This window comes from Watersipora subatra, chromosome 4 (genome assembly GCF_963576615.1).
Source record: "Watersipora subatra chromosome 4, tzWatSuba1.1, whole genome shotgun sequence".
In the NCBI taxonomy this organism is placed as follows: Eukaryota; Metazoa; Bryozoa; class Gymnolaemata; order Cheilostomatida; family Watersiporidae; genus Watersipora; species Watersipora subatra.
In genome coordinates this window covers 24,944,942-24,951,560 of record NC_088711.1, presented here as the reverse complement: position 1 = coordinate 24,951,560, position 6,619 = coordinate 24,944,942, and positions in this window count along the sequence as shown.

Below are 6,619 nucleotides of genomic sequence, written 5' to 3'. Positions count from 1 at the left end.
GCCTGTATATTGAGATTCTTTCTCATTAGATTTTTCACCGTTTGGACAGCCCTCTCCGCCTCTCCATTACTCTGGGGAAACACTCCGCCAACTTCTGCCTAACAACCTGTAAATCATATCCCTGAACCACATAGAGCTGAGACGACACTGGTACTCTATCTCACAGCGTTCTACCTTGGAGTAACTGCGCGGGAGAAGGCAAACCCTCATCCACTGGTTTATTTCTTATCGCTAACAAACCTTCCCAGCACTGACCCCGGGACTTCATCACTATTTTCATCATAGCCTTAACTGTGCCTATGCAATGTTCCACCTGTCCATTGCCGGATGGATGTAGCGGAGAACTGGTAGTGTGCTTAATGCCTTTGGACTTGAGAAACTCCTGGAATTTACGACTGGTCAGCTGTGTACCATTATCAGATATGATATGGCAAGGCACTCCAAAATCAGCAAACACTTCTCTCAAGGCCTGAATTAATGAGTCAGACCTCACAAACTCCAGCAACTTAACTACAGGCCATTTCGTCACGTAATCTACAACTGCTAGGTAGCTCTTACCGGAAATTTCAAAAGGATCGATACCTATTACTTCAAAAGAAAACTTGGGGATTGGCATGGAAATCAAGGGCTCTTTAGTGTTAGCCCGCTCTACACTAGCACAAGCCTCACAAGACATACACTTCTCCTCGAGTCTTTTTCGCAAGCCCGGCCAGTACACTGATGATCGGGCTCTTTGTAGAGTCTTAGTCACCCCTTGATGTCCTGAATGCAAACTTTCTATCAATTCTGACCGACAAGCGTTCGGCACCACTAGATGAGAACCATAGAAAAGAAGACCCTCAGCTACCGACAACAAATGCCTAATGCCCCAGTACGGTAGGGCACGTGTGGCACATCGTTTTCTCTCCTTAGGCCAGCCACTCTGAGTAAGTTTTGTAACCACAGACAACTCTTCATCCGCAGCTGTGTAATGCTTGTACTTCTCAGTGGTATCCTCAGAGCCAAAAACCTCACAAACAACAAAAGACATCGAATCTGTATCTACAACTGAATTACTCTGCTCGTGCTCCGGCAGACACGATCTAGAGAGGGTGTCCGCTAACACTAACTCCTTGCCAGGCTTGTACTCGAGAACAACACCAGGATACGCCATCGTCTGCAAACGCATTTTTGCTAGACGAGGAGTGAGGACCCTTACTTCCTTCTTCACAATACCCAAAAGCGGTTTATGATCCGTCTCAACTATTACCTCTGCACGACCCACAATTTAGAATTGAAAACGCTGACAAGCAAAAACTATAGCCAGGAACTCCTTTTCCACTTGAGAGTAATTCTGTTGACTTACAGACAGTGACTTCGCAACAAATTCTATAGGCCTACCATTCTGCATCAGCACTGCACCCAGAGCATGTGAGCTGGCATCACTCTGAACCGTTATAGGCAATGCAGAGTCATACAAAGCTAGCTCAGGCGACTTAGCAACAGCAACAACTCCGCCTGAGCCGACTCCCATATGAACTCTTTGTCCTTCTTACACACCTCCCTAAGTGGGTGAGTCAATTCAGAAAGATTGGGAATAAACTTGGCTAGGTAAGTAATGAAACCTAAATACCTGTGCACAGCCTCTTTGTCTGTCGGCACAACCATGTTCATAACTGCCTCCACTTTAGACCTCTGCGGCTGCACACCTGTACCTGTGAGCGTGTGACCTAAGAAATCAACCTTATCCTGCAAGAACACACTCTTCCTCCTGTTCATCGTTAGTCCTGCCTTCTGCAGCCTATCGAGAACCTGTCTAAGCCTTTGATTGTGCTCAGACACACTAGCACTATGAACTAGAACATCATCAATATAAACGCAAACTCTTGGAATACCCTTCAAGTTGTCAACCATGATCAGGTGAAACAACTCGGGCAAATTACATGTACCCATCGGCAGCCTCACGTACCTGTATTTGCCAAACGGTGTCACAAAACAGAGCAAACGAGAAGATGCCTCATCCAAACAAATCTGGTGAAACCCCTGTTTGGTATCAAGACAGCTAAAGAATTTGCTACCATGCACGTCAGCGAAAATCTCTGTTGTAGTAGGAATATGACACTGTGCTCTGATCAACTGTGTGTTTAGATATGCAGGATCAAGACAGATGCTAGTAGACCCATCTGGTTTTCCAACCAGGACCAGCAGGCATAGTTATTCCGAAAGCTCACTATCAGGCACAATAACACCTTGACTCACCAGACTGTCCAACTCAGCTTTCAGACTGGCTTTCTTGCTATGAGGTACAGATCTTGGTGGAACTGCCTTGGGAATTGCTGTGGACTTTAGATGCAGTTTCACTGGTTCTCTGAACTTGCCTAGGCCCTGAAACACTGATTCAAACTCCTCTAGAATCGAATCTACAGACTCTGAAACTTCAAAAACCCGATCAGGCTCAGAATCAACTATCTGTAGCTCACGAGTAGTATGTAATCCCAATAGAGTTATATCAGATGCCAAATACTCATCGTCTACTATATAGAAAGTAGCAGTAACTGTACAGTCGAGAATATCTGCGCGCGAAACTTTCAAAACGGTCTTACCAATGACTGGTATCTTATGACTTGTGAATCCTACCAATGACGATTAGGACTTTGTTGCTTCCCTCTGACCAATGGACTTCAGGACCGACTTGGGAATTACATTCACTTCAGCGCCTGTATCGATTCTTACAGAAACCAATGAGTCATTCACATACAAGGACTTACGCCACTCATTCTCGTTTACAGAAAAAACATAAAATTTGTCATCATTATCTTCAGACTCTACTACATTACAAGCATGTATTCTAGGTTTAGTACTGGGTTTACTACCACTAGATTTAGAGCTCTTACACACTTTAGCAAAATGATTGAAAGATTTACAGTTATTACAGCGTTTACCATACGCTGGGCACTGTCCATATACATGATCTCTGCCACAATACTTGCAGTTGGCAACACGTCTTGTCTCTTTACATTTTTCTTCACCCCACCCCTGACCAGGGACTTTTGACCAGACGGGTTAGTCTTGGTATAATACCCTTGATACTCGGTCTGCTTACAATTATTCACTGCAGCGACAGACTTCTCACCGTTGATTTCAATTCTTTGGTTTTTTAGAATTGTCTCTTTTGCTCGCATTTTTGTCTTAATAGTCTCTAGTGTGATGTTTGCATCTAACTGCAGCTCTCGTGAAAGTGCTTTGTCTTTCATTCCCGCTAATAGTCGCATCTTTATCAAAATATTGTGCTGGGCATTGTCAAAGTCGCACTTACTTCCCAGCTCATACAACTCGCGGATAAATTCCTCATTAGTCTGACCTGCTTTCTGCTCGCAGCCACTTAGAAGAATAGAGTAATGAAGAGAGTTGCTAGTCGGGTTGAAGTAGTTTGTGAACGCAATTACTGTGTTGTCATGCAGTACGTTAGCATTATCTGCTATCTGTTGCTCTGTTGGAGCTGTTATAGTTAACTGTGTATACACTTTCTCTGACTCTTCGCCCATTACATATATCAAAGTATCTATCTGCTGTTGCACTGGCTTTCCTGCCAGTCCACTGGCTGTTCTGTAGCGACTGAACCCCTTTATCCAGTCTCCCCAGGTCTCCTGGGCGTGAGAAAAGTTCAAGGGATTAGGTGGTTTTATGTCGGGCATTCTTACTCAGTTACTGTCTTTACTCCTGCTAAACTGCTTTATTGAACAGTTTAATATGTGTATTGTTAGTAATGCTGAATTATTTTTTGACTAATGGTTTTTACACAATCCTGCCTACGACGCCATGTCACAGCTTAGCTGGTATTAAGTTTTTATTTAGCAGATATGTCCATGCAACTTGCACGCGGTCAGCAAAAAATAAAAATACGCAGATCAACTCTGCTCCCACAAGGGTAAAGGTTATCTGCAGAATATTACTATGTATAGAAAAGGAGACAACTCCGATATGTAGCACAAGTATATAACATACAGTACATCTTATGGTGTAAAATGTTGAAAACATACTTTACCGAAGTATATCTCCGAATTTACGTAAGTTTTTCCTCATCTTGGAACGGATTAAAATCTATATAATTTTATTTTAATGGGAAAAATTGTTTGGATCTCGAAAAACTCGGTTTGCAACGCTAGAACAACCTAACACATAACGTAACCTAACAAGTAACACATAACAACCTTTTGGAACGATTATGTTCGATAACATAAACTACGCTATACGTCGCTGAAAGCTATGAACTTTTAAGTTTATAGTGGTTTGAAAACATTTACAGTTTTTTTATTTATTTTTAATTTATTTGTCCTGCACAAAACCTTTTCCTCATGATATGAAGTTTGAAAGTTACAGTTGTTTGAAAAATTTTGGAAACCTTTTCAGTTGTTTTTATTGTGTTAAATGTTATTCATTTTGTTAATTAGCGTTTATTTTAATAGCGATATAGTATAGTAACAAGCGATATTTCCTTTCCTCAACAGCCAAATGTTTTGTTCGTGAAATACGTGTTTCAAAAATATTTCTGTCAGTGCTCACTTTGTGTCTTAGCTTTCACATCTTTCCTTCTAAACCTAACCAATTAGTAATTCGTAATTATTTTCACATTTTACAAAAATCATTTGTAAGATTAATGTAAGATTATTTGTAAGATTTATCGTTAGTATCAGTTATTCCTCACTCTCTTATATTTACATACATTTACATACTTTGAGAAATATATATATAGGTAGATTTACATTCTCTTATTACATTTATAAACTTTGTATAACTTTTGAAGTTTATAATACAAGTTTTCACAATTTGTTACGTTATCGTTTTTATTGCAACTTGCATTTTTTAAACATAATTTGAGTTTAATATCTGTTTGAAGTTTAACTATTATTCATTGACCTATCACTGTTACCTATTCTTAGTTAGTTTCCAACCTATTAATATTAATTTTTGATTCAACCATTTTTGCAGACATTGTTCTAATAATATTTCAACCACAAAATACTACCATGTTCTGTCATATTTTTTTATTAACATGTATTATCAGAAGTTACAAATTGTCTAATACATCCAAAGAAAAGAACCTGCTCTGCACAAAATCATTCCCTCATGATATAAAGTTTGAAAGTTACAGTTTGACAAAGTTAAAAAACTTTTACAGACTTTGTTTTTTCTCCTAATTTATTTCAACTACAGAAGCACTTCTCTCATGTTATGTAGTTTGAAAGTTAGATTGGTAAATGTTGTTATCTGTTAAGGACAAATCAATTTTCTGTCCATAGACTTTTTATTACCCAGGCAACGCCGGGTGGTACAGCTAGTCTACTATATAAACGGCAATCGTTGTCAGTGTGTGTGTCCGCCTTATAGAGTACCGTACCTTTCGGACTATCAGCGGCTACTAGGTATCTAGGGCGCATTAACGGGAATCTCCGGTTAGTACACGCCTCTATACATAACCTATTCATCGTTTTTACACAAAAACACGTCATCTCCGGTTAGCACGTAGTAATTTACACACAATTAATATTTACTGCCAACGTGTACCGGGAAGGTCGCGTAAACGTTTGTTTCTTGCGGCCACTTGAAAAACGCAATTCTCACCTACTATATTTCCACATTAAAAAGGTAAGTGCTTCTTATTCAATATTGTATTGTCTATGAATTGCCACACTTTCAATACGTAACCCTTTCACGTGCGTCCATGTACAAATTTAGCTATCGGCCTACTGCCAGCCATTTTGCCGATATTGCTTCATATTTTTTCAGTTTGAATCTCTATCTAGAACGTTTGTTTTATCTGTGTAATCACAAAATTCTGAATCGGCTCTAATGTCATCAACATAAGTAGTTATTTGTTTTCTAATTCGGACACCTTTGATCGACTTACACAAAAATGTTCGTTTTTAAGTTGAAAATCCCCAAACTAAGATTAAAATATTAAACTTTAGGCTAATTTTATAGAGAAATCTTAAAACAACACTGTCACTACCATAAAAGTCCTAAAGGCCGTTGGTTATGTTATCAACGAATAATAAAATTCAGTTACTAGCAATTGCTGGTAAAGTCGCAAAATTTATCTACGGCGGTCGACCATAGAAAACGCATAAATGAGTCTACTTCAGTGAAAGGGTTAAAAACGTTGGATTTGCCACTGTTTGTGTTAGTAAACAAGTTCATTTCCTTCTGAGTTACTTTTACTTTTTCTCCAGCTACGAGTACTACAGAACTACGGCTACTACAGAACTTGCACGGGCACTCCGAGCGTTGCGATAGGCGACGGTGAGAAGAAAGCGAACAGTGTAAATTTCAAAAAAAAGCACACCATCTCATTCAATTTTAGAAATGCTTGAAGCAGTACAATGCCTTCCAAAAAGCCTACTGCCCAAACGCAAGAACAGATTGATTTCCGTAGAGAAAGAGACCGAATTCGCAAAGCAGCAGCTAGACGAGCAGAAACTGCAGAGAAAACACAGCTACGCCCGCAACGAAACGGAACTGCTACTGCAGCTGCTAGAAGTGCAGAAACTGCAGAGCAAACACAGCTACGCCTACAACGAAACAGAATAGCAGCTGCTAGAAGAGCAGAAACCGCTGAACAAACACAGGTACATTGAGAACA